The sequence below is a fragment of the Thermobia domestica genome, chromosome 2 (assembly GCF_964235325.1).
Source record: "Thermobia domestica chromosome 2, izTheDome1.hap1.1, whole genome shotgun sequence".
NCBI lineage: Eukaryota > Metazoa > Arthropoda > Insecta > Zygentoma > Lepismatidae > Thermobia > Thermobia domestica.
The window spans coordinates 369672233-369695190 of record NC_137455.1 but is presented as its reverse complement, the minus strand read 5'-3'; the positions used below and the strand labels follow the sequence as shown (position 1 = coordinate 369695190).

The 22958-nt window shown below is 33.9% G+C and overlaps 1 long non-coding RNA gene across 4 annotated transcripts in view; it reads right to left on the bottom strand.

Moving 5' to 3' along the window:
• Positions 1-22958, bottom strand: part of LOC145679896 (uncharacterized) — a 130516-nt gene that overhangs the window by 48303 nt on the left and 59255 nt on the right. Inside the window, exon 1 of one of the 4 annotated variants that reach the window (XR_014130607.1) lies at positions 4146-4419. The exons of the other annotated variants lie outside the window; for them this stretch is intronic. This is a non-coding gene — a long non-coding RNA (uncharacterized LOC145679896). Of the gene's footprint in view, positions 1-4145; positions 4420-22958 lie in introns of those variants that run through there. 4 annotated transcript variants of the gene reach the window in all.

Genomic DNA, 22958 nt, shown 5'->3' with positions numbered 1-22958 from the left:
CGGAAGACATACCTGCGAAGGGGTTCCTTGAAAAATTTGATGATGAGTGTGAGTTAATGGGTGTAGGTGAGTCAATTTTTAAAATTACTACCACATATATTATTGCCACCTTGTTTAACCTGGTTTAAGGCCATTAGGAGTAGTCTTCGTACCTATTCTGACTTTAAGAACGCCTTACTATCTAATTATGAAAATGATTTTATGATAGCGAATAGGGATGCCTTATTGAGAACGAAACCATTCATTCCCAAAGTCCATAAAAGCGTTACCGAATTTGTGGTTTCTACATATAATGAGTTAAGATTATTAAACTCGAGTCATCCCGAATCAAGAATCATTGCTTCCATTCGAATTTTATTACCTTTCAGATTACAACAATTATTAATGTCTGCGCAGTATATCAATTTTAACCATTTGATTATGCTTGTTCAAAACTATGAGAGTCAATCTGCAATGCAAAATAGTAATAGAGGGCAGGATAGAGGTCAGGGTAATTCTGGCCGTAACCATATACAATATGCTCCTGTTCGCAACTTAAATATACAACCTGAAAATACTTCTAACTCGCATTGTTTTAATAGTAGAATAAATGGTCACAATGTTACCGGTAATCAGACGCAATCTAATCGCAGAAATGGAAACAAGAATTTTAGAAATAGTAACCGTAATTTCAATAGGAACAATAATCATCGCCTGTTTACACAAAATCGATTTACAGATGAAAGTAATTACACTAATAGAAATCCGAATGCTGTAACAGTGCATAACCGCCAAGAAAGTACTCAAGATTGCGGGATGCAATCTAATTTAACTGAAGCTATGAGTCAACGTAATTTAAACTAGATTGTGCTGATGTGGAAGGGGTTGAATCCATGTCAGCGTTAAATACCGGTACTTCTAATCAATTTTCTGATTATGAAACTAATTTAAAAACTTTAGATACAAATGCCGTTTATCAATACCTATAATCTTTGAGTTTCTATCTAAAATAGTAATTACTCAATTTATGTCGATATATGTCTTAATGTTATGTGTTTTATTTGATATTCGTATTTCATACTATTCGCGTATTTTCCTATGATTGCAGAACGCAATATTAATCGCATTATTCGTATTTCATGTTATAAAGTATATTTGAAAGCATTTTTGTAATGCGAGAATACATATTGAAGTTAATAATTTATGTTTTCTCTAAGAAATTCGTATTTAAGCAATTCTTACTTTTGTGTTCTTGTTCTATTCTAATTTTATGCAAATAATATAAATATTAAAGAATAAAAGAAGATATTTTTAATGTAAACGTATGAAAGTAATGACAGTTATGTAAAACTGATGTCACGTATTTCATGAAAGAATTACGAGTAATGAAAATCAAATTTTTACATTTTCCAAAGAACTTTGACTTTAAATGTTGTTATGGTTTCAATCTTAATTTATACTTTCTTTCATATATTCATCTTATGGTTACTTTTTGTTTAAAATAATGAAATTTTGTGCAGTTCAATTTCTCTGATTACACTGCCTAGAATACATGGATATTAACATCTTTATTTATTATGCCCAAAATTAACGATTTAAATTTGCTATTAATTAACATCTTTATGGCCCGTAATCGACGATTATAGAGTTAATAATGAAGAAATATAATTAATAATATTTTATTTATGTAAAAATAATGAAGTATATGTAAATTATGATATGAAATATATTATATATACAAGGGACACTTAAAAGGTATGTAAAAGTTAACGGTCCAGAGTTCTTTTTTCTTTTATTAGATAATTAAATAAAAGAAAAGTCCGTCGAGCGCCATAATATACAACAGTATATTGTATATTTTACTTGTAATACTTCTAATTTACTTGTAATTTTGGGCCATAAAGTATTTTAAATATATACTAGGCAGATTTTGCTAATAGAAGAAGAGAAAGACAAAGAAATAATATATTTATAATGTTAATATATAAAAAATATTAACAGTGTTTTAGGTAATCTAATCATGACGTGATCGTCATGACAACAAAGGAAATATAGAATTATTCAGTTGGTTAAGTAGACATCTTATAATTTTATGTAGAAGTGAATTGTGAGGCTTCTCTTTTATAATTATTAAACGAAGTGTCCAAAAAGGTAAATTGCGTATTTAATGGCTCAATATTAACGTTTAAGAACCAGGTATATCGTTCTAAAAGCATATCCCCGTAACCCAACTTACTTGATACAATTCGTTATATCATGTTTCAAAACTCCCTAGCTTGAGAAGTAAGGTACATTTCGCAAGCGTTTCTATGAATCACAGATAAATATAACATTTCGTTACGCTCATACTAGGGAACTGTGATTCGTAGAAACGCTTGCGAAGGTATCTTACTTTTCAAGCTAGGACGTTTTGTAACGTGATGTTTCGCATTTTCGGCAGTTTATAACTGTGAAAGAAGGCATTTTCCAACCCCATGTTTATTTATATATAATTTGGTACGAGGAATCACTTCTTAAATTTCTAGATACGGAATTTATTAACACCCTTTATAATCTTATCTTTGCACAGCCGTGACACTTTCATATAGTTTACTAGCGTCAATTTACCCGCTTCGCTGGAATAAAATAAGAAAAATTAGTAATATGTTTCATTTGTCAGTCACTTTTTACTATTACTGAAGCACTCTTTGATATCTCTCATTTTCGATCATTTTTCTATAACGCCCCCTGCCCCAAGTTGTGGGCTGAATTTTGATTTAAACGATATTAAAAGTGTCATTGTCCATCTCAGCAACCGCAGAAACTATGGATTCGACACTAATATCGGTCATTTTCGATCATATACAGTATATATATATATATATATATATATATATATATATATATATATATATATATATATATATATCCTTTAAGTTGCACCGTTAAAGTAACGCGATAAAAATCATCCCAGGCCAGAATCTCATAGTTCAAGAGTTATTAAATCACAAACATAGTCACTTACTAGCTGAACCTGCGCTCTTTACGTACACAGCACATCATTCACATATGAACATGAATCTCCTTGTCATCCCTCACAACATTTGTACATGTTTCTTTACAGACACAAGTGAAAGACATCTTTGATAAAAATCCGCAAGGAGTACCAAAAGGGGAAATTTAAAAAAAAATTTTTTTTTCAATATCTCGTGCCGTTTGCAAGATTTGGGCCTACTAATTCATGTATGATCAGTGTTTTCTTTCTTCTTGCATGCAGTATGTAATAAGTAAATATGTTACACTCACAATTAATTATAATGTCAATGATATATGGTGTTCATTGCGCAAAACACTCCAAACAATAAAGATTCATTTTAGACTGGAGAAATGGTTATCCTTCGTATTTCATTATCATTTGCCCATGAGACAAACGCCTGAGAGATATTCAACCCCTGTGTAAAACTATGTTGTGTTGGAATGTATAACATGTAGGATATGATGCTTTATTAAAACTTCAACACTTCCAGTGAACCCCAAAAATGTAATTAAGAAACAACGGCATTGTCTTTTTTAAATATTCAATTAGAATTGGACAATCTACACAAAATTTGGAATAGACCTGTGAAAAGGACAACGTTTCTAGCACTTGAGGTTTTCGAGATCTCATTGCCAAAATGATGGGAGACTAACATAGACCCTATAAACTTTTCTTGACCAGAAACATTTAAACCTAGCATCTTATATGTAGAAACATCAATTTCAAGTTTGTTGTTGAATACTCAACAATAGTTTGGTGCAATTTTACTGTCTGGACGGAAGAGAGAGAGAGAGAGTGAGAGAGAGAGAGAGAAAGAGAGAGAGAAAGAGAAAGAGAGAGAAGGAGAGAGAAAGAGAAAGAGAAAGAGAAAGAGAGAGAAGGAGAGAGAAAGAGAAAGAGAGAGAAAGAAAGAGAGAAAGAGAGAGAGAAAGAGAGAGAAAGAAAGAGAGAGAAAGAGAGAGAGAGAGAGAGAGAGAGAGAGAGAGAGAGAGAGAGAGAGAGAGAGAGAGAGAGAGAGAAGAATTTGTTTTCAGAAATCGATGTATGACATTTTTTCAAATTTACATGTGATTTTTTACTTCTTGCCCGTAAATTTGTAAATGTTATTAGTAAATTAAAGAAACTCTTTTTAAAAATATCTGCCACTTACCTTCAAATCACATAAACAGCATATTATTTTTCCAAATCTTCTGGCCAGTTTTTTGTACGTGAAAGAAATAAGCTAGCTGTGTGTGTGTTCGTGTAAAATAGCCACTACACTTGTTGCAACATAGATGTCCTATTCTTTGTATTTGAAAACAAATATGAAATTCTCGGTTATACATGATCAAACTATGTCGCAGGAGGCTGTGTGCTTTACATATGGTGCATATCAGCTGATAAATATAACAATTCACTACCACATATGACTGTTTAAAGAACAGCCTCTCAAAGACTCACAACTCCTGTTTAAGTCTTCTTTGATGTTGCTCTGATTGAAAGAAATAACCATTTCCCACCGTATAAAATCGGCCGCTTTTCTTTGCCATGAGTTACCGCAATCACTCTGAGGCTGTGCTTATGAGGACGTAAATTGCATTAATTACTTTATTTCTTTGTCCTACCACATTGTTCTCGGTACTCCGTATACAACCTTTGTGCGAAAGTAATAAATGTGCGTTTCAGTTTTACCAACTTGTGTGTTAAGTACCTAAAAACCAATGAAAATTGCTTTTCTCGCCTTTGTTAAAGCATCCAGACATTCACATATGCACATTATCAGAATCTGGCACGTAGTCAGGAAATTATAGGTCCGCTTGGTGTTATGAATTCAAATTCATAATTTCTATGTATGAATGTTGGACGACCAACTCAATTCGATTTCTGTTTTTTCTCACATCACACAAAATGTACAGTCTAAACATACCTTGCATTCAGGGCCGGCTCTACCATATGTGCGACACGTGCATTTAAACTGGGCGGCAAAATCTGTCATAACTATAGGATTCGAAATAAATATTTCTTGTTGGAAACAAGACTTCATGATAATGGTAGTTATATTCACCAATCTGACCTTCTATTTTAATACTACATTCATAAACCATGTTTAGGTCGCATTAGTTTAAGATTACATGGACAGTGCTAAAGGAAATGGTCAACAAATCCCAGCATGAATTGCTTGATTGTTGTCAAATACAAGAACCTAACTCTCGAACAGAAGTGAACACGTGTTCCGCTTAGGTAGTTATCACAGTTTTGATATGAAAACTAGTCTTGTCTTTGTCACAAACAACTTCCTGATCATTATAGGTGGAAACAAGTTTTTTTAAAAATTTTTTAACAGATGTAGAAGGGAAATCAAATAAATAAAGACAAAATAGCTAGTTGCACTGGAATTGCAAACTGATATATTCAGATTTAAAGCTTGATATTGAATTTTACAAAAAGGATTATCATCTTTCCTCTGTGGGAGTGTATGCTTTACCTTCCACTAACATAATAGATTAAAAAACAGACACAATGGATTGTATTTGTAGTGTTTAGTCCTTTCTGAGTGCGAGTGCCCTTTCACTTCCCTTCGTTGTTCATGATGGGGTAACATACTTAAAATCGTGGCTTTTAAGATTTGTTCTTTCTGGAGAAAGGGGGGCGGGAAATTACTTAGAGCCGGCCCTGCTTGCACAATATTCTGGCAACAGTACGAAGAAAATTCTAATACTTTGACTCTAAGGGATGATATCAATTGCACAAAGATAACACATTAATTTATGTTCATCAGTGAGTAAGAATTCAGGGCTTTCCAAAGACGGGTAGGTGGCAAGTTCTCTTTATAACAAGACTGGTCATTTATTGTTAAATTGTTTTAACGGGCTGAGAATAGCTATAGAGAATCAATAGTTTAAGGTGTCCTGTTAGCAACAAGGTTACAGAGCGAAATATGATGGTGTTAATACAGCTCAATTTTAACACGAGCCAGTGGTCCCAGCATAACTATCACTTTCTGACACCAAGGGGTAGTTATGTAATATCTTCAAATAGATACAAGATAATCGAAATGTGCAAGAAGAGCTCGCTCAACAATATTACTATTTTATATGAGATACCGTTTAAATTAACAGACAAATTCTGACCAAAGCATATATTAACTAATAAATAATAGCGTTACAGTTTCGGCAAATTAACTTTGCCTTCATCAGACACATTATGCTAATTTGCTAAAGTTAATTTGCCGAAACTGTAACGCTATTATTTATTAGTTAATATATGCTTTGGTCAGAATTTGTCTGTTAATTTATAGAAGAAGTTCCAAAGCTAGAATGAGTGGTATTCAGAGTACCGTTATCACGACTCACTTATTTGGTTTCGATTTCCAGCCATTTAGAAAATTGGCACTTATTTTCGCGTTTCTAAATGGCTACAAACGGAAAGCAACTAGGTGACTCGTGAAAACGGTACATCATACAAAATACAAGAAGCTGCTAACTTTTATCTTTAGCGGATTAGACCGTTAACATCTCTTAATATAAAATAATTATAACCCCCTTAGAATAAATATTGTCTAGGGCGCTCTTGTTTCATATTTCGATTATCTTTTATCTATTTGAAGATATGACATAATTACTGTAAAATTAGCGGTATTTTAACTTCACAGTGACTAGGTCTCTGAAGAGCAAAATCGTGGGACTGCAAATTGAAAGATTTGATTTCAAAATACTTTAGGCAATCAAATAGGAAGTTGCACTGAAAGAAATTTCAAGCAGAACTTTTCAGTGTTTCTAAGGTAAGAAGGAGAAAAATAAACACACTGCTGAACAAGACTGCAATTATTTAATAAAAATACATTTACACGTGACGTTTTGATCTTCTAGCCTAGATCCTCATGAGACGTACACTCCGTTTCCTTTTCTGATGTACACTCATATCCAAAATGATTGTCGCATATCTATAACTGTCTTCTTGTAAGAATATAATTTGCTAATGATTTTGCAGGGTACTTTTAATACTGATACTATGTGTATAATCGGGAAATGTATATTTGTGTTAAATTTCATAGCAAAAGAATTATAAATACGAAAATTAGAATGAGTAAAACAAAATGTTGCTAAATGTACAAGAAAGTTTTATTTTCATTTTATTATTCTTATTTACTGCTCTTTTGACATGAAATTTGCCACATACATGTCTTTGCTGATTATACACATACTAACATTATTAAAAAATACCGGGCGAATTCGTTATCAAATTATATTCCTACAACAACATATTTATAGACATGCGACAATAATTTTGAACATGAGTTACGTCTGATGAGGATCTTGGCTAGAAGATCGAAACGTCATTTGTAAAAATGTGTTTTTATGTTAAATAAGTGCAGGCTTGTTCAGCAGTGTGTTTATTTTTCTGATTTTATTTGCAAGACGTATGACTATGATTGTGTGTAAGGAGGATTTATTATGGGTTGCTTACAAGCACAGTGGATGTGTGATAATACATTGCAATATTTTGGTAATAATTTGCACTCATTGTCTAAAAATGCCTTCTAGAGAATACTTTCCGTTTAATAGATTAATATTTATTCGTGACTGTTTTTATTAGGAAGTTAGTTCAAACTTTTAACGTCCTTCTAAGCATTCGTTATGTGAGAGGTGAACCTGCAGTTTAACGTGGGATTGGAAAGACATTAGCTCCAATCGGAAATTAAATGATATCTATAAGTCATCTGCATAGGATCGTATACTAACCATATAGCAATGATTGGTATTATGAGGTTGCGATACAACTGGAGATCTACTTCAAGTAATCTGACTCAACTGTTCAATATATTTATAACATTGAAATAATTTAAATTTATGATATGAAGTTAACGACTGAGACTAAGAATGACTGAGAATGAAGGAAATTTAAGTACTGAGAGAGGAAAAAACAACATTTCGCTTATAAGAATTTAATAATTCAATAGCAAACGGTAGTCGAAAGAACTATTCTTGGAAGTAGGTATTTCAGTTTTGTATTATATCGACCTACTTTACTCGAAATCCGAACTACGGAAATTCCCAACAATGATCACTAAAAGATGAAATGTAAGTAAAGATATGACTCTATTCGGTGAAGATGTGTGAAAAATCTGAGCACTTGATGAAGGAGACACTGGTGCAAATCCCGGGGCATGACCCGATTTGGAACTGGGGACTGTCCCCTCTAATAATCCTATTTGAAACGTGTTTTTTGAGTGAAATATTATGATTTATCCCCGACTACCACAAAGTAAACTGAAATGAAATTGATGTCCCTTGCTGTATAATATACAACATGTTCACTTCAAAAATCAGATTCGTCTACCGTAATACGAGCTTCATCTCCCCCTCCCCCCAGAATAAGCCTCAAATCCCCCTCAGCTCCCAATGTTGAAGACAACTCTGTTCCCCTGACCCTCCATAGCATTGTTTTTCAACATGCATTAATATTTTTATCATTGCTTAAAAGAAAGTATTATGGGAACGATCTTACCCTCCCCCTCTTCCAATGTTGAAAATAGATTTACGCCGATTGAAGGAGACAACTAGACTATTCCAATGGTGGAGCGTGAAGTTAACAATTCCAATGGTAAAGACGCCAGAATATGAGAAACTTAATTTAGTGTCGTGCTGAAGACATCTGAGTTTGAAAAATTTAGACTATTTCCATGGTGAAGGTGTCAGGGTATGAGAAATTTAATTTATTTCGTGCCTGCGTTTGAGAAATTTAATCTACTTTCGTGAAGAAGACGTCAGAGTATGAGAAATCCAAACTAATTTCATGACAAAAAGTTCAGAGTACGAGAAATTTAAATTATTTGAAGTTTGTAGGAGTCAGAGTATGAGATATTTAAATTTTTCCCGTGGTGAAGAAAACAGAATGTAATAAATTTAAGTTGTTCCAATTGTAAAGACGCCGAGGTCTGAAAGGCCAAGGCGGTTCACACCTGGTGTTAACCTCCTCGGTGCTAACATCACCTACAGGGGACATGAAATAGCTTTTTTTTTTTTTTTTTTTTTTTTTTTTTTTTTTTTTAAAGAAAATCTAGTGAGAATGGTTGGAGTTTGCAAGATTGACTTCCGTCTCTACATATTGTTGATAGATGTCAGTACGTAATGTGATGTATTTTTTGCGCCAAGATTTTCTACTTCGCTTCTCAAGTGTGTTGGAAATATATCGCAGTCAAAAAGAATGGAATTTCAGCGAGCAGATGTAGGTAAGTACATTTATTTTTTTTGGTTTTTCCTTGAATACTGAAGGTAAGTTTAGTTAATCATAAAAGAATGGAGAAGACATTTTTAAAAATTACAGAAGGAAAAACTATAAGCTATAATTTATAAAACTTCTATAAGCTATAATATCAGCTTATAGAATTTTACATTGGAGTAACAGCTTTGCAGTGAAAACTTCTTATATTACTAAACATTGGTTTATCTCTTGTGTCTTTTCAGATTCATCATCCTTCGTTAAAGTTGTGTGCGCAGAATTGAGCGGGGAGGATTAGGAATACGGTTTATCAGATGATGAAGATAACGATACAACTTGGATTTCAAATGATGACAAAGATGTATTTGATAAGAGTGGTAACGTTTTCGATGAGAAAAACACGTTTGTCAAGTCAAAATCGCCACTTACTAATAATTAAATGAAAAATATACTAATCGTTAGTACTACGTTAGTACTGGTTAGTACTCCAAGCACAACGTTAGTACTCACACCCATATAAAGTTATTAACGAATTAAAGTGGCGATATTCACTTGACGTCAAGCCAGAATCGCCACTTTTGTAAATCTTCTCCGAATTATACAAAAGTAGTGTCAATCGTTAGTACTACGTTAGTACTGGTTAGTACTACAAGCACAACGTTAGTACTCACACCCATATAAAGTTATTAAAAAAATTAAAGTGGCGATATTCACTTGACGTCAAGCCAAAATCGCCACTTTTGTAAATCTTCTCCAAATTATACAAAAGTAGTGTCAATCGTTAGTACTACGTTAGTACTGGTTAGTACTCCAAGCACAACGTTAGTACTCACACCCATATAAAGTTATTAACGAATGAAAGTGGCGATATTCACTTGACATCAAGCCAGAATCGCCACTTTTGTAAATCTTCTCCGAATTATACAAAAGTAGTGTCAATCGTTAGTACTACGTTAGTACTGGTTAGTACTCCAAGCACAACGTTAGTACTCACACCCATATAAAGTTATTAACGAATTAAAGTGGCGATATTCACTTGACGTCAAGCCAGAATCGCCACTTTTGTAAATCTCCTCCAAATTATACAAAAGTAGTGTCAATCGTTAGTACTACGTTAGTACTGGTTAGTACTCCAAGCACAAAGTTAGTACTCACACCCATATAAAGTTATTAACGAATTAAAGTGGCGATATTCACTTGACGTCAAGCCAGAATCGCCACTTTTGTAAATCTTCTCCGAATTATACAAAAGTAGTGTCAATGGTTAGTACTTCGTTAGTACTGGTTAGTACTACAAGCAGTAAGTTAGTACACGCACCCATGTAAAGTTATTAACTAATCAAAGTGGCGATATTCACTTGACGTCAAGCCAGAATCGCCACTTTTGTAAAACTTCTCCAAATTATACAAAAGTAGTGTCAATCGTTAGTACTACGTTAGTACTGGTTAGTACTACAAGCAGTAAGTTAGTACACGCACCCATGTAAAGTTATTAACTAATTAAAGTGGCGATATTCACTTGACGTCAAGCCAGAATTGCCACTTTTCTAAATATTGACCAAAGTATACAAAAGTGGTGTGGATTGTTAGTACTTCGTTAGTACTGGTTAGTACTGCAAGCACAACGTTAGTACTATCACCCATATAAAGTTATTAACGAATTAAAGTGGCGATATTCACTTGACGTCAAGCCAGAATCGCCACTTTTGTAAATCTTCTCCGAATTATACAAAAGTAGTGTCAATCGTTAGTACTATGTTAGTACTGGTTAGTACTCCAACACAACGTTAGTACTCACACCCATATAAAGTTATTAACGAATTAAAGTGGCGATATTCACTTGACGTCAAGCCAGAATCGCCACTTTTGTAAATCTTCTCCGAATTATACAAAAGTAGTGTCAATCGTTAGTACTATGTTAGTACTGGTTAGTACTCCAAGCACAACGTTAGTACTCACACCCATATAAAGTTATTAACGAATTAAAGTGGCGATATTCACTTGACGTCAAGCCAGAATCGCCACTTTTGTAAATCTTCTCCGAATTATACAAAAGTAGTGTCAATCGTTAATACTACGTTAGTACTGGTTAGTACTCCAAGCACAACGTTAGTACTCACACCCATATAAAGTTATTAACGAATTAAAGTGGCGATATTCACTTGACGTCAAGCCAGAATCGCCACTTTTGTAAATCTTCTCCGAATTATACAAAAGTAGTGTCAATCGTTAGTACTACGTTAGTACTGGTTAGTACTACAAGCACAACGTTAGTACTCACACCCATATAAAGTTATTAACGAATTAAAGTGGCGATATTCACTTGACGTCAAGCCAGAATCGCCACTTTTGTAAATCTTCTCCGAATTATACAAAAGTAGTGTCAATCGTTAGTACTACGTTAGTACTGGTTAGTACTACAAGCACAACGTTAGTACTCACACCCATATAAAGTTATTAAAAAAATTAAAGTGGCGATATTCACTTGACGTCAAGCCAAAATCGCCACTTTTGTAAATCTTCTCCAAATTATACAAAAGTAGTGTCAATCGTTAGTACTACGTTAGTACTGGTTAGTACTACAAGCACAACGTTAGTACTCACACCCATATAAAGTTATTAAAAAAATTAAAGTGGCGATATTCACTTGACGTCAAGCCAGAATCGCCACTTTTGTAAATCTTCTCCGAATTATACAAAAGTAGTGTCAATCGTTAATACTACGTTAGTACTGGTTAGTACTCCAAGCACAACGTTAGTACTCACACCCATATAAAGTTATTAACGAATTAAAGTGGCGATATTCACTTGACGTCAAGCCAGAATCGCCACTTTTGTAAATCTTCTCCGAATTATACAAAAGTAGTGTCAATCGTTAGTACTACGTTAGTACTGGTTAGTACTCCAAGCACAACGTTAGTACTCACACCCATATAAAGTTATTAACGAATTAAAGTGGCGATATTCACTTGACGTCAAGCCAGAATCGCCACTTTTGTAAATCTTCTCCGAATTATACAAAAGTAGTGTCAATCGTTAGTATTACGTTAGTACTGGTTAGTACTCCAAGCACAACGTTAGTACTCACACCCATATAAAGTTATTAACGAATTAAAGTTGCGATATTCACTTGACGTCAAGCCAGAATCGCCACTTTTGTAAATCTCCGAATTATACAAAAGTAGTGTCAATCGTTAGTACTACGTTAGTACTGGTTAGTACTCCAAGCGCAACGTTAGTACTCACACCCATATAAAGTTATTAACGAATTAAAGTGGCGATATTCACTTGACGTCAAGCCAGAATCGCCACTTTTGTAAATCTCCTCCAAATTATACAAAAGTAGTGTCAATCGTTAGTACTACGTTAGTACTGGTCATTACTCCAAGCACAACGTTAGTACTCACACCCATATAAAGTTATTAACGAATTAAAGTGGCGATATTCACTTGACGTCAAGCCAGAATCGCCACTTTTGTAAATCTTCTCCGAATTATACAAAAGTAGTGTCAATCGTTAGTACTACGTTAGTACTGGTTAGTACTCCAAGCACAACGTTAGTACTCACACCCATATAAAGTTATTAACGAATTAAAGTGGCGATATTCACTTGACGTCAAGCCAGAATCGCCACTTTTGTAAATCTTCTCCAAATTATACAAAAGTAGTGTCAACCGTTAGTACTTCGTTAGTACTGGTTAGTACTACAAGCAGTAAGTTAGTACACGCACCCATGTAAAGTTATTAACTAATCAAAGTGGCGATATTCACTTGACGTCAAGCCAGAATCGCCACTTTTGTAAAACTTCTCCAAATTATACAAAAGTAGTGTCAATCGTTAGTACTACGTTAGTACTGGTTAGTACTACAAGCAGTAAGTTAGTACACGCAACCCATGTAAAGTTATTAACTAATTAAAGTGGCGATATTCACTTGATGTCAAGCCAGAATTGCCACTTTTCTAAATATTGACCAAAGTATACAAAAGTGGTGTGGATTGTTAGTACTTCGTTAGTACTGGTTAGTACTGCAAGCACAACGTTAGTACTAACACCCATATAAAGTTATTAACGAATTAAAGTGGCGATATTCACTTGACGTCAAGCCAGAATCGCCACTTTTGTAAATCTTCTCCGAATTATACAAAAGTAGTGTCAATCGTTAGTACTATGTTAGTACTGGTTAGTACTCCAAGCACAACGTTAGTACTCACACCCATATAAAGTTATTAACGAATTAAAGTGGCGATATTCACTTGACGTCAAGCCAGAATCGCCACTTTTGTAAATCTTCTCCGAATTATACAAAAGTAGTGTCAATCGTTAGTACTACGTTAGTACTGGTTAGTACTCCAAGCACAACGTTAGTACTCACACCCATATAAAGTTATTAACGAATTAAAGTGGCGATATTCACTTGACGTCAAGCCAGAATCGCCACTTTTGTAAATCTTCTCCGAATTATACAAAAGTAGTGTCAATCGTTAGTACTACGTTAGTACTGGTTAGTACTCCAAGCACAACGTTAGTACTCACACCCATATAAAGTTATTAACGAATTAAAGTGGCGATATTCACTTGACGTCAAGCCAGAATCGCCACTTTTGTAAATCTTCTCCGAATTATACAAAAGTAGTGTCAATGGTTAGTACTTCGTTAGTACTGGTTAGTACTACAAGCAGTAAGTTAGTACACGCACCCATGTAAAGTTATTAACTAATTAAAGTGGCGATATTCACTTGACGTCAAGCCAGAATCGCCACTTTTGTAAATCTTCTCCGAATTATACAAAAGTAGTGTCAATGGTTAGTACTTCGTTAGTACTGGTTAGTACTACAAGCAGTAAGTTAGTACACGCACCCATGTAAAGTTATTAACTAATTAAAGTGGCGATATTCCTTTGACGTCAAGCCAAAATTGCCACTTTTCTAAATATGTCTCGAAATGTTTCCTCCACTTTTATTGATCTTCAGTTTCCTCTTTCAACTCCTAATACGTTCTTCCGTTTCTTAAATCTTCAACCAGTTGCAATCTTCTTCTTCCTACTCCTGTCATACCTTCCATGTTTCCCTCTATGGCGTTTCTTACATTCAGTTTCTTCGCAAGATGTGTCCAATGTAATTAGTCTTCCTACGATGGATGTAGATTAAAAGCGTTCTCTTTAACAATTTGTTTTATATCGAATTTTTATTTGTTTATCTGATGTCCGCAGAAATAAAAGGCTTTTTTATACCTTTTAAAAATATTAAAAATGTACAAAACGCTCGAATGAAACTAAAACTTAATGACAATCGAGACTGGTAAAGTAGGGGTATGGACACAGTTATAATATGGAAAAATTGAGACATTAGATTTTAGCTATTTACTTAAACACGTCCAAGAATCAGATTCATCGCATATTAGGATTAGCAATCACATATACAGGTAATATCATGGTAGTACTTCTTTACTTTTTCTTAGTATTACAAATCCTAACGTTAGTGCTTCATTTCTACACTTGAAATTGAGGGGCGTTGAAAGACAAAGTTAACCCACAATTTCAAATTTTTGAGAAAAAGGAAGAAAATGAGAATTAACCTATAAGAAAAGAAATCCATGGTGGAAATATTATTATTATTATTATTATTATTATTATTATTATTATTATTATTATTATTATTATTATTATTATTATTATTATTATTATTATTATTGCAGTGACCAACAATTCTGTTCTTCTGGAAAATGCTATTCCTATCAGCACAAAATATCCAAACTTATTATTAATGTACTATACACCCCACGGACACTGCAAAATGTACTACACACCAGCGTTAGTGCTATCCAAGGATCTTATAATATAGAGGATCTGAAGTTACCTATCTTTATCCCCCTAACTCGATATGGCCAAAAAACATCAGAGATTCGCTACTTGGGTCCTCTTACTTCTTCTTACTTCCTCTTGTTTCCTCAAAAGTTGGTGGCCAGTACATTTGGAATGTTAATAACATCGTTATTTACATAGCAATAACGTTCACATTCGAGCAGTTATCTGCAGGAACGTAACTGCAAAGATTCGCTTAGTTAGATTGCCAAATTTAGTAATTTTGCCCCTATATCTCGGCTCACTTAACGTTTATACATGATAATAGAAATGCGAATAATGGCGTTATTAACCTGGCAATAGAATTCAAATTTGAGTAGTTTTCAGCAGAACGGTAGGCAAACTTATATTATTCAATTTTGTGATTTTTGAGATTATGTTCCTGTTAACTTGACATCAAGTTGACAGGGTAATTTGAAACATGATTAACGGCGTTATTTACCTACAGTAACGTTCAAATTCGAGCACTTTTTAACAGGAACATAGAAGTAAATCTTCACGTAGTCAGATTATCAAATTTAGTAAATTTGCTCTTACATTTCGGCTCACTTAACACAAATACTGAAAATAGAAACTACAACAACAGCGTTGTGTATCTAGCAGCAACGTCTAAATTCGAGCAGTTTCTGTGGAGAGCAAAACAAATACGATTTGCAAAGTCAGATTGACAATTTACTAATTGTGCTTCTATGTCCCAGCTCACTTAAAGTTAATACGTTATAATAGAAACTTTAATAACGGCGTTATTTATCTAACAGTAACAAATAAATACGAGTAGTGTCCATCAGCAACACACCAGAAACGATTTCCGTAGTCAGATTTTCAAATTTAGCAATTTTGTTCAATTTCCCGACTCCCCTAACATTAATACGTAATTATAGAAATAACAGCATTATTTACTTAGCAATAACGTTCAAATTCGAGCAGTTTACAGCAGAAATGAAGCAGGAACGATTGGCATAGTCATATTATTCAATTTTAAAATTTCAAGATTATGTCCCGGCCAACTTGACGTCAACCTACCCGGAAGACTTGAAACGTGCGTTTATTTTTATTTATTATTTCCATTTTTAAATTATCGCAAAAGTAAATTTTTGTTTCATTTTTGTGTGCATAATACAAGCTCTTTGCGAGGTACTTTGTTTCATATTAATAATGAAAATGGAAGTATTTATTTTTTTAACATTAGAACAAAATTATATTAAATCAATTTTAGGTTATAAAAATTCAAAATAGAAATATATGCTTTATTCAACGTTTGCACTCAATTTTCTACCTTCCAAAATAAGCGGAACACTGCTGTTTATTACTATACATAACTAACATTATGGACTATGATATTGTTGTTTGGAGGTGCACCTGGTATCCTTGGATGCTTGTCTTGGTTGCAATAATAGGGTAATGTTTGAAATTCTTGAAATTGGTAAAGGCAATAAAAGATATTTGGTGCATCTAGCAAGAAACACTTGATTTTACACAGAAATGAGTAGAATTCGTAAAGTTGAATTTAATTTGGTAAATATAATCGGAAGAATTTCAGTGGTTTTGAGTCACTTTGAAAATTCTTTTCTGTGTTATTTTCAGAGGAAAAAAACGTAATTTATGTGGAGCAGTGCCCCCTCTTGCCCCTCCCTGGCTACGAGCCTGTTTCAAACAATCCGACACTCAAGAATACTTCGAGAGTATCGAACACTTAGAGTGTCTCAAACATTTTCAGTATCGAACACTTCAAGTGTCTCGAATATTTTGAGTCTTGAACCTTCAAGTGTATTGGAAATGTCGAGAGTATCGAACACTTAGAGTGTCTAAAACATTTACATATTCTCGAACACTTCAAGTGTATTGAAAATTTCGAGAATCTCGAACACTTCGAGTGTCTCGAACATTTCGAGAGTTTCGAACACTTAGAGTGTCTGAAACATTTAGGCCTACAGAGTCTCGAACACTTGAAGTGTATTGAAAATTTAGAGAATATCGAACACTTAGAATGTCTCGAACATTTCGAGAGTCTCGAACCATTAAAGTGTTTAATACATTTTCATAGTCTCGAACACTTGAAGTGTCTCGAACATTTCGAGCCTCGAACACTTAGAGTGTATTGAAAATTTCGAGTCTCGAACACTTCGAGTGTCTCAAACATTTCCAGAGTCTCGAGCCGAGTGACTTGAAAATTTCTAAAATCTCGAACACTTCAAATGTTTAACATTTCGAGAATTTCGAAAGTTCGACAAGGAAATAAAATTAAAATTTTTAACCACGAAACGGTTTAGAAATTTTATCAAATTGTTATCGATTACTCGATTATCGGAACAACCCTAGGAGGTAACTATAGAATCGTAAAATCATGTGTCCATGGTGGGGAACGGACAGAATGGCAGGAGGACAAAATGGCAGGGGACATAATGGCAGGAAATAATGGCAGGAGGACAAAATGGCAGAGGACGAAATGGCAGGCGGACGAAATGGCAGGGGACAAAATGGCAGGCGGACGAAATGACAGAGGACGAAATGGCAGGAGGACAGAATGGCAGGAAGTTGAATTGTCGGGTTTTAAACTATTTTGTTTCTTGCTTGATAAATGAAGATTTCAACACAAATTTTCGATTTATTCATTATGCTCCAAAATTCGAACTGCTAATAATATTTCAATTCTAATTGACAGTCATTTACAAACACCTTACTATTGCAAGCTTTCTATTCATACCAGCAGTGTCTTAATGAAAGAAATTAGTTTTAGTTGTTTTCTTTTTTATATATATTATTTAAGATCTTTTCGGGTATTACTAGAAGGAAGCAGCTTTTATCTTTATTTCGCACTGTGATCTGTATATGCTCAAGTGAAGACAAACAGTTTCAAAAGTTATTGAAGTTATTTGCAAAACATTTTAAGTAACAAGCAAAAAAAAAAAAAAAAAAAAAAAAAAAAAAAAAAAAAAAAAGAAAGAAAGGAAAATACATATTAACTTGCGAATAAACTAACTTCGGTATTGTACAAAGGATCAGATACTTTCTGTGGCAAAGAAAACGAATTAAAATTGGTCGATTCGACTCGTTCCGAAGTTTTTGACGAGAGGATATGTAGGATGTGTACTCATTATTTTCTGGTGACTGTCTCTAGTATTTTTAAGTCTATAAAATATGCATAGGGACAAATTCAAGGGAAGCTCGGGGCAAAAATCTTTGGAGGAAACAAATTGTGGAGTACTCACAAGAAACACTAGACCTTTCGGTAGACATAGGATCTCCCGTTTTCAAAATATAGGATATGATTAATTGTATATATGTCATATGATTAATTGTATATATGCCTTATGATTAATTGTATATATGTCATATGATTAACTGTATATATGTCATATGCAATTTGATAAGGTAATAGTATGAACACAAGAAAGAGCATTTAGCAACGTTTAAATATACGCAAGTCATTCCACAATTTACTTCATTAATAAATATGATTTAAGTGTCATTATATCAATCTTTCTTGGACTCGTCGTAACCTTGAAGAATTCTGATAAATTCTACATGAATCTAAGACGGAAATCAGTACACATTTTGTACATAAATTTACAAAACGAGACAAGAAAATTTTGATTCTAGACAGGACTTTCACAAACATTTACGACACGAGACGAGAAAACCTGAATTCTCATCTCGTCTTGAGGGCAACGCTATAAGCAAGTAAGTTAGAAATCAAATATGCACGATCATGGTTCCTTTAAGCTGCACTAATCTGTAAATATACCCAATATCGCATTGGGGGTGAAAGGGGAGCGATTAAAGTGGAATGCCTGATAATTTAAGGTTCCTCATAACTCCAGTGAAATTCAGGAAAAAAATCTCTGAATTACGAAAAAAAGAAAACATACAAAATACATTTTCAGGGTAACTCTTACAGCCATTACGTTATTATAAGATTAATGCTACTTCTGAAACTGATTTGATTGAATATGTATTTGGATAACGAAACTACTTTCATAAGTTTTTCAAAGTATCAAGTTTGAGAAGAACGAAGTTTGTCTTCCACTGTTGTTCTCATTGCTCATAGATACTAGTGATGAAATAATTGTTCGAAAATCACGCGGCCGCTTCTTACATCAATTCATGAAGAAAATTAGTTCCAATATTAGGCACCGAAGTTCAGTATTAACAAAACAAAACAAAACAAAAAAACACCCAGCCTCTGCAACCATACGTAGCACATTTTAAGACTTACACTTGAAATAAAAATATGACTGGATAAAGACGATTGCCTTTGTCTTTGAATTTCATATGTGAATAACAATATAGGGCTTTTCAGATAGAGGAGGGGGAGGGGCAGGTTTTATTAAACAAGATCGCACATCTGATATGTTTTAACTATAGGCAACTTGTACTTGCAGGCTAAACTCAGTCTTCTGAAGTCAAACGACAAATACCATTAAGATGTTCAAAAGAATAACGTATCATTATTATTACATACTACAGACACAAAGATACCACTAGGCTCCCAAGTTTCAAAATTATACTGTGTGTGAAAGCAGTTAGTAGATTTAATTCTTTGTCACATGATAGCTAGACCCTGAGAGAAATTCAGAGGGAGTCCACGGGAAAATTCTTTCGTCATAAATAAAGGTTGTACTACTTAGAATTGTTATAAAACGAAGATATCAATTGGAAGATGGTTAAAAAGAAATAAATTTAAGAAAAAATTTAAGACATGGATAACTGATATCTACCCTCTTTTACGCTCTTGGTTCAATTTAGCTGTATTTATATGCTTTGGACATTTGAGGTAGAAATGACTAAATCGAGAACCGTTACCTACTAACAAACACAATACGTAAAACCTAAAAATACGAGCCGTAAGTGTTATATTTTTTGCCAAATTAACTTCCTGCCATTCTGTCCTTCTGCCATTTCGTCCGCTGCCATTTCGTCCTCCTGCCATTTTGTCCGCTGCCATTTCGTCCTCCTGCCTTTATTTCCTGCCATTCTGTCCTAAATTCGTCCATGGTAGAATGAAATGCGTTCATAATAATTTCAATTTACGGTAGAGTTATCAGCAAGCCCGAAACCAGCCACAGAGCTTTGGGGTGGCCATGAGTATGTTAGGGGGTGCCAAGTCATTAAAAATTCTCTTACAAATATCTAAATTGGGTTTTTTGTATTGAGGTCTGGAGAAGCCATGAAAAGTCTAGGGGACCAGGTCCCCTAGCCCACCTCTGGTTGCGGGCCTGGTTATCAGTCAGTACAGTATAACGCACGAAGAATAATATTAAGTTTCATTCAAAACTATTATTTAATGTGCAGAATTGCTTATACATCTTTTCTCTCATTCATGTAATAAAAATAGATATAGGTATGTATTGAGAATTCACCAAACACTCATGTTGTTCCATCCTCAAGAAGCAAGATAAAATAAGAAAGAAAACAACTCTTTCCCACAGCTTGGTGATTTAAATATGGAAAAACTGACCGGCAAAGAAACTGAGTGTAGTGGGGTGTGGTCAAAAGTGATTGGCATCGAGCATTTTACTACTTGAATCACACGGCCAGGTGGCATAAATTTCCTTTAACTTCTCCGAAAGAGATATTTTATAAAGAAGGGGAAAAGGAATGTATAGTTCCATAAATCTACCAACCAAATGTGCAAATGTAGAAAATGAATTTGAATAGACAGCATAGACATCAATGTATACGGTTCACATAAAAAGGAATAAACATCTGTAATTTTCAAGAGATTACATTGAATGGATAGATCCTTATTCCACCCTTCTCCCGCCAACAACTTACATCTACTGAGTTTCCTGATTCAAGAGCAGTGATGACAGTTGGCGGGAATTGTTATTTCAAATCGGCTGTAAACAGGAAATTCTGACATTCTCATATATTGTATTATGCGTTGTAATTAATTCATTTTCCCTATTGATCAGGCTCCCTCACGCACAATTCTCTCACTGACTCATCTCAAGGTTGACGAACTTTGCATACATCTAAGCTGGAAAGGAAGAGATAAAAGTCGGCAAAAACACAATAAAACAAAAGGTCTAGTACCACGGATTCCTGCTGCGGACTGACCGTGAGAAGACAGCAGGTAATTTCGCTTTGCTACAATTTTACTCGCACCGTGACATGAATTTGATGTTCCTTAAACAAATCTGTTACTTTTGCGCTTTAGCACACCCACATTCACACACACGGGCGACTCTATTGTTTCAATGATCAGAAAAATAAATATCATACTGATCCTATACATATAATACAAAACAACGAACAAATTAGGACAAGAATTGCAGTACACAAAGTTTACCGCTTCGTACCATTTCGATAATGTCACGTAGATGTGATCAAGCCTGTACCATCTGGTCTTCAGTTTTCAGCAATTCTGGTTTCACGAAATTCTCATGAGAATACGTATGACATATTCCGGAGGTGTACTTTCTATCCAAAAATAAAATAGTAAACATATTAAGAGCACTAAACGATATACATAAAGAAGAGAGAGAAGAATACTATTTACTCCTATCACTTATCATAGTTCTATTTTTTTAATAGCTCCTTCGTGTCACAAGGGTGTCTAATTTAGTCCTTTATCGTGCTAGGAAGAAAGATGGTGAACATAATAATAATAATAATAATAATAATAATATTAATAATAATAATAATAATAATAATAATAATAATAATAATAATAATAATAATAATAATAATTATTATTATTATTATTATTATTATTATTATTATTATTATTATTATTATTATTATATTAGTATTATTATCTTTGGTGGGTGCTTGCAGTCAGTGTCCGTAATCGAAAACCGATTCCGAAACTAGGTATAAGACCTATAACATCGATCTCTTTTATGATAAAAGTGCACCTGAGAATCGCATAAAAGCATCAAATTTTGTGTTCATTATAAATATTATTAAGGAGCTAAAAATTCAGGTAGTGTTCTCTCCTCAAATCAGGAAATTTCAACATTCAAAACTATACGAGACGTTCTGTGATATTTATTTATTAAAGAAGGGGGCCGCGGTGGCTCAGTGGTAGAGCGTTCACCACTGGCACTTTAGCTCACTTGTTCGATCCCAGATCTAGTGAAGTAGATTTTGTGGTGGATAAACACCGTACGTGTGGGTTTTCTTGGGATTATTTCGTTCCCTCCCACGATACATTTCACCATTACCTTCATTTCTAATTATAACCGTCTCCTTTAGCCTAGCCGGTATACGAGTGCGACGTTAAATTAAAAAATATTTCATTGATTATCATTTTCTTTATTACATAATTCTTTCAAGTAATTTTCTCGAAGGATGTTAATTAATTACGTAGTTTTCAAATACTGGGTTAACACACTCATAAATCAATTGTTGTTGAGCTTATTTACACGTCATTTTTAGAGTCAGTAAAACGCTGATGATTTTCGGAAAAATTAGTCTCCTTACTCTGTTGAAATGAATATCGAATGATAGGTTTGACTGTAGAGTGACTCCAAGATCGGTTATATAATCTCAATTGGTGTTTGTTAATAGTGCACACATTGCGTACATAGTTCATTTTCCTGGTGTATGATACTACATTGCATTTTTGAATATTTAACAACTTGTTTGACTCACATCATTGGAAAATAGAATTTATGTCGCTTTGCAAAAAAAAAAAAAAAAAAAAAAAAGCGTCTAATTCCGTGGAGATACTGCGATAGATTTTTAGATTGTCAGCAAACAATAGTTTGTGGGAGGATGCTAACAGGTGGTAAATCATTATTAGGGTTTGGTACTGAGACCGAGACGGACTTTTACATAACAGATACCAGACCGAGACCGAAATAGACATCTATTAATCGAGACGAGACTTAGGTCAGTGTAGTCAACATTTGTTTCGTTGCTGTGTTAGATAATATGGAAACGATTGACTAAT